Consider the following 13,582-nt stretch of genomic DNA (forward strand, 5'->3'; position numbering starts at 1 on the left):
GGAAGATCAATTATTCTTGGTCAAGGTTTAAGTTATCATGAAGTCTTTGAGAGCAAATTAGGAAGTAAGAAAACTTGCATTATATAAAATTCGGGAAATAGTCTTAAAGCAAAAGCTCAAATGACAACTATTCTAAGTCAGAGTGTAATTCCTAACTGACAAGAGGGCAAGGCCAGTGTTCTGAAGAAACTTACTTGTAAGGCAGTATGTGTTGCAATAACTGTGGGGTCTTAGTCCACTGAGCTAATAACCACACACTGCCATTGTGATTCTGGGGAAAAATGTTTATTATGGGGCAATAACGGCGTGAATGAGAGAATTTTTACTGTCGCCACACCACTGTGGAGTAGTTCTGCTGGAATGTTGTTTCTCAAATTAGTAGCACTTTTCTGATAAAGAAAGGAAGTCGCCTTAACGTGAAACTGCTGTGTCATTTCTTCTTCCTTAACCGAAATTCCAACCAGAGTTCAGGAAATGCCCTACAGGGCGACTTCTCTTTTCTCCTTCCTCAACTGAGTGGATTCCAAGCTGTTCAGACCATGCATTCCTCATGAACAGACCCCTTGACTTTTGTGCTTATGTTGAGGGACGAGGGACTGTACTGTGGAGCTGTTTGCAGCCGTAATGACATGACACAGCTAGAACCCAATCAGTGCTGGTAGGTAACCAAACCGGAAGGTTAATTTTCTATGCTTTAAACAGATATGAAGACAAGTTCAATCGATACCTGCTTTGCCTTGATAATGTGCATAGCTCGCTTGTAATTAGGGTTTTTATCTCGCATGATAACCAGGTAGCAGGCTCTTAGAGCAGCCAACCTATGATTTGCTCTAATGTGGATGAGATATAACTGGAATGCTATTAATGTCTTATTTTAATCAAGATGTGCAAATCACTGTTTTGGTTCATGATAACCTAGGGAATTTATTCCTCTAGTTTAATATTTTCAGATATTTATTAAATGGGAATGTAATCTAGCATTTTATTGCATCATATGCTATTTTATGAGTAAATGTTAATTTCTGTTTACATTCTTACTATGTCTGTTTTATTGGTTTTAAAGGTAAGAGTGTATAAGTTTTATTCTTAGCAGATAATAACACCAGACAGGATTTTAGCACGTGTTCTTTTCCCAAGGCTAGGCTATGCTATTCTTTCATACTTAATATAGATCTAACTATTTTGTTTAGGAGATTTCAAGTATACTAAACCAGTAACTTTTAAAGTAATAATTTTAAATTGGAACAAGGTCCTAACAATTAGGGCTAGGGCTGTTTCTCTATATGTGTATGAATATAAATATAGAAGCGTTAATATATGTATATGTACATATATTTGCTTCTGTGGTTATTCCATATCGTCAATACTATTCTTGTTTCAGTAGGAATAGACACTTTGAGAGCAATAATGAACCTGAGATAATATTTAATTTTGTTTGAGTAATTCATCGGTAATTTATTTGCCAGAAGCCTCATTTAGTGATAAAGAGTTTTCAATGTACTTGACAATTTTTACCCGTTCAAAGGCCATGTCAACAAAACAAGCTAAAACAGAATGCTGAGTTCAGCAAGATCATGAGGGAAGGGTACTTCACTTGGATCTTACATGAAACTGATTGTGGCCAGACACTTTCAAGTAGCGTTTGAATTAAATCTTTTCTGTATTTGGTGGAAGCAACCTTAAATAGGTCAAACTTGAGGTTTACACTTGAGTATTTAAAGAAACATGAAAAGCTATGAACTCAGTGGAATTCCTATCTTCATATTGTTTGTTTCACGGGTTCTGTTACTTTCTCCTCTGCTTTCTTTGTGAAGCAGGAGAATAATGTAATGGATGAGGAGGTTTTGTTGAACTGAAACTTGGAATTGGTGTCAAAAGCAAAACAAGTTTCTTAGATGTTAACTCAACTTAATGTCTTAGACACGAGCATTTGGATTCTAACTAGACAAGATACTTTGCAAGGTGTTTGTGTATGATGCCAAGTTAAAGCAAGTAGACTTTTCAGGAACTGTAGTGGTTTGTAGAGTGGAAGCAGAAAATCATTTTTAAAAACAGTGGCTTGAGAGCTGACAGAGACAGACTCAGATACTTACATCCAACCACTGCACTCAAGTCAGGGACCCCTGTGGTAGAATTAGGGAAAGACTGGAAGAAGCTGAAGAGGAGGAGGACCCCTTAGGAAGACCAGCAGTTTCGAATAACCCGGACCCCTGAGATCTCTCAGACACTGAGTCACCAACCAGACAGCCTATAGGAGCTGGTCCAAGGCCCTGACACGTTTACAGCAGAGGACTGACTGGCTTAATTAACCCTGGAGAGACTTGAGGCCCTAGGGTGTGGGGAAGCCTGTCAATGGGGTTAACATCCTCCTAGAGACAGGGGAGAGGAGGAATGGATGAGGAACTGTGGGAAGGTGGACCTGAAGGGAAGCAAAAACTGGACTGTAAAAAAGTAAAAGTGATGATGATGGTGATGGTGATGATGATTGTGATGATGATGATGATGATGATGACGATGACGATGATAAAGCAGTGACTTGAATAGTCAGGAAGGCAAAAGGAAAGCAGAAACAACGTGTCCTTACACAGTTGTGTGAACATGGATAAAAGCTGCTTCAAACAGAGTCATGTGGATAATAACAGGATAACTGTGCAAATCTTATAAGTCCATCAGTGTACCACTAAAACTATCTCAAATCAGCTCACCATTGCAGATTTCTCTGGGAGATCAACTCTTTTTGTTGTTGGCTTTTGTTTTGCTTTTAATTGCATTTTAAATTTACATTTTAAATGTTATCCCATTTTCTGGTTTCCCCTCCAGAAACCTGCTATCCCACACACCCTTCTCTTCTATGAGGGTTCCCCCTCACCCACTCACCCACTTCCTCCCACTTTCCCTCCCTGACATTCCATTACTCTGGGACATCGAGCCTTGACAGAACCAGGGGTCTCTCCTCCCAGTCGTGCCCAACAAGACCATCCTCTGCTAAATATGCGGATGGAGTCATAGGTTCATTTCTGTGTTCTCTTGGGATGGTGGTTTAGTCCCTGGGAGCTCTGGAGGGTCTGATTGGTTGATATTGTGTTCTTATGGGGTTGCAAACCCTTTTAGCTCCGTCAGTCCTTTCTCTAACTCCTCCATTGGGGACCCTGTTCTCAGTTCAATGATAAGCTGCAAGCATCTGCCTCTGTATTTGTCAGGCTCTGGCAGAGCCTCTCAGGAGACAGCTGTATCAGGCTCCTGTCAGCAAGCTCTTCTTGGCATCCACAATATTGTCTGGGTTTGGTGGCTGTATGTGGGATGCGGGAGATCCACTCTTACAGATAAAAACAATCAAGATAACACCAGAATAAGACGTGTAGTTTTGGCAGATTCAAAAATGGGTCAAGTTTACAAACGAATTGCATGCGTCATCCTGATGTTTGCAAATGTCACCTTGATAGGAACACCTGCTTGGCACCAAGTCAAACTACTGCAGAGAGCAAAATCCACGGTTACTCCGGTTTCCTGTGCATTATCTAGAATGAGCTAGCAGAGGAATTCAAGACATAAAGCAGGGGGATGAGAGAGGAACCAAACCCACAAAAGCCATGAAGACGGGGTAATAGAGGACTCGAACAGAGACAGTGCCATAGTGAAAGCGAGCATTCTACAAAGCGTTCCTTTGCCAGTTGCCAGTTTCAAATGCAGGACTCTGTGAAGATGGGCTGCAGGTATTCAGAGATATCTCAGCGTTTGACTGCCCTCCCCTTTCCAACTCGGGCGAGCAGTTGATAGTCGTGATTCTGTGAAATGGGATTCTTTGGGGGCATGAAAAGCCCCATTTCAAACCAGAACAAGAACGATCTAAGAGTGGAGGCATTTGAATTATAAATTAAGAAACGAGGGAAAGGCAAGTCCTGGAGAGGTGAGAGGGTGTTGTGGAACTTCCTCACGAGACCAGTGTTAAAAACAGGTTGGTTGCTTGGCGCACTGGTGAATACTTGGGATCCGCGCACGTGGGCGTCAGAGGCGGGAGATGATGAGCGCAGGTTCCAGGCCACCATGTAAGAATAGTGCATCCCTGGCCACAGGTTAAAAAGAAATCCTGGAAAGATCTTGTTATTGATCTTTTTTTTTTATTATTCCCAGAGAAAACAGCAGATTTAGCCCCACACCCCTAAAAACCCATAAGGCTGCACTTTTTTCCTCTTTTCTCTTTTTAAGTTTAAGAGATGAGAATTTGATGTAAAAGTTAGACAGGACATAATGAAGAGCATTCAAGGTGCTAGAGGAGGACTTCTGCTAGGATCCCATGCTCTCGTGTCTGCTTCTGAGTTACCTGGAAGGGTTTTTTAAATCATCACTTGTGTACATTAAAACGCTCTTCAGTTTCCCTAACAAAGACATTATGTTTATGTCCTACCTACTGCCATTGGACCAGACACATCTACCCTTCCTTTGACTCCGTCCTATATTTCTTTCTTATACAAACATGCTCCCAATGCTTAGAAGACAGTGTGCACGTGGATAAATATTTGGTTTTCACCGTACGTAGACCCAAGAAGGTGAGCCAGGGCTTTCTACATAATTCCATATAGAGCGTTTTTACACAAAGGTCGAGACCAGGACCTGGGACGCCGATGGTGTGTATGGCCAGGTGGTAATATTCAGCGCTTCTCTTCCCTTGGAGGCTCTGCAGATGCAAATGCGTCCGAACGCACTGGACCATGTCGTGCCAACAGCTGGCAGGCAGCGCTTTAACTACCAGATTTTAAACTTTAAATCTTGATTTCTCCTTAATAACGTTTAGTGAACAGGCATCTGACCCTTTGATATCTTCTCAGGTGCTTCTCTCCAATTTGAAAAAGCCACTTTCCCTCCTCTACAATTATAATTTTCAGGCAATTTGCTGGCAAAGGATAATTTGTCCTTCCTATCAAAACTGCACATCTCATTATAGATTTTTTGTATTTTTTTCTACTAAGCTCATATAAACCTTTTACCTTTTCCTCACTATTCTCACAATTTAAAGCATCAGTGTCATTTTACCCTCCCCTCCATCTTTTTTTTTTTTAACTGAAAATAACCATCCCTATGAGCTTTTTGAGAATTTCTTGCCAAACTTCCTTATGAAATATTTAGGAAGTCTGGAGCATATATCTCCTCTTGAACTGAGTAGAGAGAAGCTAGTCAATGGGCCCGCCGCCCACACAATGTGTTCACCAATGACGCCGTTTTCTGAAGAAGCTGGAGATCCTGCCCGTTAAGCTAAGCAAAAATTTAGCATGTGCAAAACAGGACACACTGTTTCCTTTAGAGCTTGGGGCCATTGTGAGAAATGGTAAGAAGGAGGCGTGGAGAGGTAAGGGGGGAGACAGACTTATAAAAGTTCTGCTTATCTTAAGACTTGGAGGGATTCGATCATAGCCGTAGCTCAATCGGATACATCAGCATCATTATTTGCATAAGCTCTTTGGCTCCAGTCATCTAGAAAGATTAGAAGGTAAAAGACTGTGCATTTTTGTTTATAGAACGTTCCTAAGCCTGCTTTAACCCATTTGGGATCCCAGAGCTGAGACGGGGAAGCAGACATGATTTCTCATCTCTAACAAGAAGGTCTACCCAACTGACATCTGTTTGCCATGGGATAACTAGTTCTTTCAAATTAACTCTCCCTGGGCATATTAACTACTCAAGTTTAGGTTCTTTGCCCAAGCAGTATATAGTCAACACAAAGTGAACTCAATAGTATTTTTGTAGACATTTTGTCTCATATTGCTTTATTTTTGGGGGGGAGTAAATAAAAATAAAATTTGTTTTTATTTTTTGCCTTACTGGTGTTTTGTTTATATATTATAGTTTCTGATTTTTTGTTTTTTTATGGGTGTGTGTGTGTTTCTTGTTTTTTCCCCCCTTTTTAAATTCTGTACTTTGTTTATATGTTAGTTTGTTTTCTAAAGTCACAGAGAAAGAAAGAGCATTGAGTTTGATAAGTGGGTATATGAAAAAGTGGGTAAGACTATGGAGGAGTTAAGGGAGGGGAAACCCTGATCAGAATATATTGAATGAAATGTTTTTTATAAAAGCTATGTGAATTGATATCTCTGGGCCATATTTTGCAAGTATGTGCATTGTTGGTATTCAGAAAGCACATTGCTGAGAATACAAGAGACCCCACCTCATGAGAGAGGAGAGCTGCTGATAAGCAGTGACATTTCCCAGTGTGGAAAGAGTCATTTCTCTGTTGACTGACATCAGCTCTGAAACAAGTTGTTCGAGCAAACACATGATTCAGTGATTTCTCCGTTTTTGCCTGGTATAGACCTGGTGGAACACACAGGGAAATAGGAAGTCAAATACGCAGTTTTAGCGTCTTACTCATTTTCCACGTGACTTCAAATAAGTCTGTTTCTGTCAGTGTAAACTAGAAGAATTAATGCCGAGTATGGAGAGTGAAGGTCAGGGTCCCGGTATGAGGGTAAACGATAAGGAATCTGTTGGGGCTTAAAGTCCACTCTAGGACCCAAGAATAGCTATGGATTTCTTAAGAGGTCAAACTTGGGTTGGACAAAAGGAGCTCCGAGACAGGAAATCTACCTCTGAGCATGAAAAGAGGTCCTTTCCCTGCCTCCTTATGAAGTCTCAATTCCACATTTCTGATAGATTTTCATAGCATTGAATCTGACAATCAGCTACAGCCTCATATCTAAGCTTTTCACTCTGCCTCCTAGGAAAGTAGTTCTCCTCTTAGGGGACTGCTTTGGGATTGAACTTTCAGAACACAGTGAAGGAGAGAATGTGGTAGCCATGCACACTTAGGGAAGGAACTGTCAATTTGCTTCTTCCCCATAAAATATCACACATCCCCCTGTTCCCCAGAGTGTATTGCCAATTCGTTTACATTCTGCCGGTTGTAGTGTCGTGTCTCTATCCCAGTAAACACAGCCAATGAGATGTAGGACAATGCTTTTCTAGATTTATATAAGGATGAAACAATTCATCCCAACAACAAAAAGCATACTCACAACTATCCGCAATTTTCTAAGATAAGTAGATACTTTGTAAAAAAAAAATAAGTAGGTAAGTTAATATTAACTCTTTTAGTGTGAAACCAAAGAGAGGGGCAGAGTACTAACCACTCCTGCCCGAGTAGAAGTCCTCTTTGATGAATGTTAACACATGCCTAAATCATTTATATTTGGTGAAATCTCTCTCCTTATTAACCACTTTTTCTTCCCTCCCCTCCTGTCTCCTCCTCTCATCTTGCCTCCTTCTCTCCCCTCCTCTCTCCTCTGCTACCCCTTTTTATTCCTCATCTCTCTCATAGCTGCTTTCTTCTTAGGTGATAGTAGGAAGCCCTAATGATGTATTATGTGTTTTTTTTATGTACTAAAGACTCCCCAAGTTCTGCCATATATTTCAATCTGACAATGCTCTAGAGGCAAGTGGTGCTGTTACTATTTCTCTGAAGAGAAAATGATGATTTTGGAAGACTAGTTGACTTTCTCACGATGGATAACGGGTGAGCAATGTACCGGGACTGGACTGGATCTGGGTCTGCACAGTACTTGAACTCTTCCTTTGTTGGGGACAAACCCTCATCTTTATAGCAAGAGAGGGGAAAGAGTTCAGTGTGTGGGGGGAAAGACCCATCAGAATCAATGCTATCCTAACTGTTTCCAAGTCTTACACAAGGATAACGAGGCCCCTAACTGTATTCAATTTGCAAAAATAGCAGATGCAGAGGTAACAAGGGACAAGAAAAGATGTCTGAATTTCATGAAAGAAAGGGGTGAAGTGAAGAGACTCATTAATGTCGAAGCAGTAGATGGATAACCGGGGACAAATATCAAGTAGATTTGCTTCAGTTTGGGCAGGGAAAGGTCATTGATTATTTTTGGTTAAACTGGTTCACAGAGGCCAGGTCTCCACTAAAAAAAGGGAATTAATTGCTTCCATTTCTCACTAATTGCCTCAACATTTCCCTTTGCTTTGTCATTGGAGATTTGGTCAGAGAGGAGAAAAGTCAAAAGTCAGAGTTTGATGGAATCTACATAAAAAGGGAATCTGAGGAGACCAAATTATGGCATTTGGTGTAATAATGATAATGATATTTAGCATTTTCCCTGGGAGTGCTGTGGATTTTTAGAGCCCTTTTCAATCTTTAATCAGACCATAGGGCACATTTAAAAGAGTTCACTGTTTTTATTTCCATCTAGAGGATAAGGCATCACAGAGAGATGGACTGACCCAGGGCAAGTCTCCTGAGATGTTAATCCCATACATTAGATCATCCCCTCCAATGTGGAGTTTTAGCTCGAAGCCTAGGCTCTTCCCCATGCCTCAGTTCATTCTTGTTCCTTCAGCCTTTAGGATTTTTACACACAGCTGTCTGAGATTTCTGTGTCTTGTGAGGATTGAAAAAAAAATCACCCATGAAAACAGTATGGAATTATTTTGGTACTGTAAACATTAGCTTTCTGCCTGTTCATGTTAGAGCTATTATCATGTGAGAAGACCTTGTACTTTGTGTTTGTTTGCGGAAAAAGTTAGTCTTTAAAACCCTTTACAGTGACAAGTCCCTTGAAACCTGTGGGTTTTGTCCGGTAAACATTTATTGTTTTGGAGCCTAATTGGCAATTTATAAAGCACAGTAACAGTATTGTGCACATGTTGGGGAGGGAGGTGTTAGATCACTCTGGCTTCTATGGTTTACTGACAGTTCCTCTTGAGTGACATCTGTCTCTTGAGGAAGTTCCAAACCTGCAAAAGCAACTCTTTCTTTGCTGGGTAACCAGAAATGCATGCTGTTGTTAAGTGTATTTTGCATTCTCAGAAACATGTATTAGAAGGAACATAGGCTTTAAAACAAGATGGCTAGATTTCCAAACTGTCTCTGTCATAATCAGCTTTTTGATTCCAGGCAGGTTATATTATTTATGGATAATTCTGCTTCTTCATTTGTAAATCCTATCTATCTACTAGGAGTTTTATGGCTGTTAAATGAGAAGCCAATACAATGCTTATCAATTAATGCCTGTGCAGAATAGCAATCTTGCAATACCAGCTTCTTAGTGCTATTATTGGATATTGGCAATGTATTGAATGATTAACTATTGATGAGACTACACTTAAACAGTATATGTTATGCAGGCCACTACTTAATTAAATACTTTAATTGAACAGGAGGCTTTCAATATTATGAATGAGCTGGATCATCTCCCTGCAGTCCACAGACTTTCAAAACTAAGTGATTTTGATTGGATTATGCTTGGGAATTATGTTGTTGTTTACATTCATTGTGCCGTTAAGTGTCCATGTATACTGGGAGGAAACATTTGGTCCAAATCTATGGTGATTTGTCATTCAAAGTGGAGTCAGGCTGGTTGAATTGATTCTAAAACTTGCAACCTATCACAGCTTTGTAAGCACTGGAATACATTTCCACATTGGCCTTTGTTGATGAGCAATCAAATCCCTTATGCTCACCCCCGTTTTAAAAATATAGTAAGCATACATTTTCATGGTCAACCCCCTTTTGAAAAGATGTTACTCACATTGAGAATAAATCAGAACTGTGGATAGTGGCATTGCTTTCCCCACAGTCTCCAGGGGCTTCTCCTTGGTGGTTCATTTCACCTAATAAAGTATGGCTAGCATGTGCCTATGGTTAGACCCAGGTGTTAATGTCCTAATTAACAAATGTGGTCCTCTGGGTATGTGTGTGGGCCCAAGTTCTCTTCTCCAGCTCCTGCCCCTTGCCTACTTTCTATAGATCCAGACTGTCCATGGGTCTTTTCTTCCCTTTGTAGATATTGTGGAGTCACTCCAAAGTGATGTGAGCCTCTGTTGTCAAACTAGCAGCTCACGACTTCTTGGACTTGTTATTCCTAAACAATGCAACGAAATAAAACTCTCTTCAAATATATAAACAGAGCACACCTCAGAAACAGCAGACCCTGAGATTGTATACATGGGAAACCTGGTTTGACTATTTTGATTAACTTGACTGTTCGAGTCAGTCAAAATGTAATCACCAGTTCAGGCAATGGTTTTGACAGATTTTTTGGCCTGCTGATTGCTGATTTGGTTGGCTTGCCTGTCAGGTTGAAGTGGTCAGATTGACTGGAGACATTCTAACAGATAAATTTGACTCAGGAGGACGTGGGCGGCTGTATACCAGAATCTACTTTAAATAACTTTATTTGAAATCTGCACCGATTTCCCTGGGACTAGGGAGAGAAGTTTGAAAGTGACATGCTACAGCATTTGACTTTCTAGACTGAGATGTCTCAGCGATAGTTAGAGTTGGCAGTGTATTTATAGGCTACAACACAATCACATTTTCCTGATGCATACACAGTTCAATAATCCTGAAACTTTATTCCAACTTTGGAGCACCCTAAGAAAGCCTCGCTTTCGCTGACTTTTCTGAAGGGTCGATGATAGACGCATGACAGTAAATGACTTCTCAGATATCGTGTGGTCTATTTAATTAGCAGGGTTTTATAGTAAACAGAGCTGACCTTGCCAGTAGTGACAGTCCTCCCAGAGAGAATTTATGAACGAAAATGAAAACAAAACACTGAATAGAAGTTTTTATAAGAAGCAAGAAAACTTTAGCCGAACTTTACTCTTTAAGCTAGTTTTAAAGGAAGCCATTTTAGGTATCAATTATAATGTCCCTTCGGAAACTTGATTTTGCAATGAACTTCCAAACTTGGGCAAGACAAAAATAACACTGTAAAAATGGAACGAATGATTTATGCTTATATTATAGTCTTAAATTTTTATGGGGAAGACATAATGAGGTTATTGTCTGTTCTAAGCACATTTTTATAAAGTCTGGTTTATGTTGGTGGGGTAGCCTAATGTGTTTACATTGAGAGTCTGAAATATCCTGTTATTGTTAGAAGGAATTATTTATGTGCTGTTCCTTAACTCCTCCCAAATTCTTACTTTTCGCATGAAAATGTTTTGTATATGTTCTGGACTTAGATGTTATCTCCTGTACTTAAAAAAATAAATTCAATATAAGTTTAGATAGACGTTAGGGACAGAGTGTTTACAAAGACTTTAAAATAATGACACATTTCTTCAGATAGCCTAACACTCATATTTTCTCTGTGTTACAGTCCCTTAATCTATCATGTTTTTTTTTTTTAATTTGTGATTGATCAAGGAAAAGAAAGCTTATGTTGGCTTTGCTTTCAAGTTTATTTTTTTCAGCCATGATATGAGTAATTGTTCTTAGCAATAAAGCCATTTATTAGAGTGAAAGAGACCGCTATGTAACATTTCTTATGGTAAAGAAAGGGGGCATTGGGCTATATATTTAAATATCATCATTATTCATACTGTTTCAGTGATCATCTTGATAATGTACATCAATTATACATTTCAGACTATCCCAAATTTGTGTTACAGAAAATAACTCAGAGCCATGAATTTTGAAATGTTCCCTCCTCGGCATTAGACATTTTCATGAAGACATTTGTTAATCTGAGTAGCAAAACGTTCCGTGATGGCTCCTGACTGGGAACAGGGAATTGGTCTGGGATGTTTTGGGTGCTTTTTTTGTTCTATCATATACTCCTACCTTTCAACTCATTGTGTAGGCCACAGAGTAAGGATTCCCTTTCCCTAGCGGGATGGGATGGTCAGATGAGAAAGGGTAGACAGAATAGCAATACATGTGTTTGATTAAAAGCAAGCAGTATGTGCCAAGTTATACTACTATCGTTAAACTATGAATGCACTTTTTAACTTAGAATTGAGCACCAGGATAGAGGTAAATAGACTTGGCCTGCTTATACATATGTAATCTTTATTTCTCTGCTCCTTACCTAATTTAATTGAAATACCAATAAACAATAGTAGTTACAGGTGATTAAGTCAGAGATCATAAAAGGGATTAATCAGTGGCTATAAAAATTCTCTGAGAATAAATAATAGTGTATAAGAATCCCATTCAAAGCAACTTGATTGCTTATACTATAACCTTGTAGCTGCATATTAAAAAGTTTACTTTGTATGCTAGAGAACACTCATATATACTAAGCCTCTCATGGAAACTGAAGCTACCAATGGTGGAAACACTGAGACGTCAAATTGTCTGTGCACTAGATCATTACTTTTGCTGTGCTCGTGGTATGACGTAGTATTTAATGTTAATAAACTGTCTACCACTTTGGCATCCTAAAGGACTCTACAAGTCATAACAAAGAGGTCAGAACCATGTTTGCACGTGTGGTGAAAAGTCTGTAAGGATAGATCAGGGAGGTATTGATTTTGAAGTTCTCGTGTGTTCAGAAAGGCTCCAATGCCCTAGGTTAGACCTCAGAGCTGCAGTTCTTTTGCTCTCTTCCTTTCTGGGTATCCCTTTGGTCTAATGGAGTCCTCTCCTTCATTGGATTCTCCACTTTCTTCCCACTTGGTCTGGCTCTTACCCCTTTTACATCCAGCCTTTCCTAATTTGAGTTCCATACACTAGCTCATCCATGGCCAGTTGCTGCCATAGAAGACAGTCCTATAACGATATATAATTACTACTTCACGAGTCTTAGCTGCAGTTGGGCCTTCTATCCCACCCATCAGCACTACAGCCTATCTTCTAGCTCATCGGGCAGATTTCTTATATTTAGCTTCTCTCACCCTGCTTCACACCTTCTTAGCTCTCTCTCCATAATGACTAGATGGATTTGCAAAGAATCATATTAAAATAATCTAATACAACATGAGATTCCTAACCCCCTCTCAGAAATCTGAAATGTCAGGTTCCATTTTCCAAGAAGAGAATGTTTCCGATAAAGCTTGGGTCTTTGCTTTGGTCTAACACCTATCCTCAGCCAGCTAAGTAATCAATCTCCCTTTTCCCTTGGGCCTTCTGCCTGCCTTCTGCATCTGCGGTGTCTCTATAAGCACACATGCAAACATATATGTACACATGCCTCTATTCACCTATAACCACTGAAATACAAAAATATGCAAAAATTATCATCTTGTTTATCATTAGGGGACCACCTCTCCCCAGCACACACATGTGAACTCTAAAAAAGTAAAAGAACTTCAGAGCATGGGTAAAACCTTTGAAGTGTCCCTTGGAAACCACTGGATAGCATCACCCATGCAAAGAGTAAGGAGGGCTTGGCACTGAGCACAGCCTTCTTCACAGATCACTGCGTTCTTGATCACAGCAATCTGGTGCAGAGACACTTGGAGGGCATCTGCACGTACATGGACTTTCAAACTACATTACCAAATGAGTTCCTCTATGGAGCTTGTGGAGAAAGAGGGGTCAGCACCCTGTCTAAGCCTAAGTCATGAGATCTTGTTCACAGTGGACTGTCCCTGCAGGTCGCTTTCCATTCTCTGTCCCTAGCAGGAAAGGGTGCTCCCGAGAGTCTGCAGTGACCCACTTATTTCCAAGTCTGCTAACAGCATCTCTTATTTCTTCTCTCGGTGGCATTTGACTCTGTGAAACACTCTTCCTTAAACTCTGTCCCACTTTGACCTTGTGATCGTACACTGCCCTCCTTTCTTGGGACATTTGTGAGATTTGTTTGTTTGTTTTGTTTTGTTTCTACCACCCCTGGGTGCT

At 40.0% G+C, this 13,582-nt stretch overlaps 1 protein-coding gene across 1 annotated transcript in view; it reads left to right on the plus strand.

The window, feature by feature from the left end:
- The first annotated feature begins 518 nt into the window (after window positions 1-518).
- Tfec (transcription factor EC) overlaps window positions 519-13,582 on the plus strand; it is a 65,362-nt gene continuing 52,298 nt past the window's right edge. The window contains exon 1 of the mRNA XM_032905269.1: window positions 519-658. The gene's annotated coding sequence lies outside the window, so the exon portion shown is untranslated. The remainder of the gene's footprint in view (window positions 659-13,582) is intronic.

The sequence above is a fragment of the Rattus rattus genome, chromosome 6, assembly GCF_011064425.1.
Source record: "Rattus rattus isolate New Zealand chromosome 6, Rrattus_CSIRO_v1, whole genome shotgun sequence".
NCBI lineage: Eukaryota > Metazoa > Chordata > Mammalia > Rodentia > Muridae > Rattus > Rattus rattus.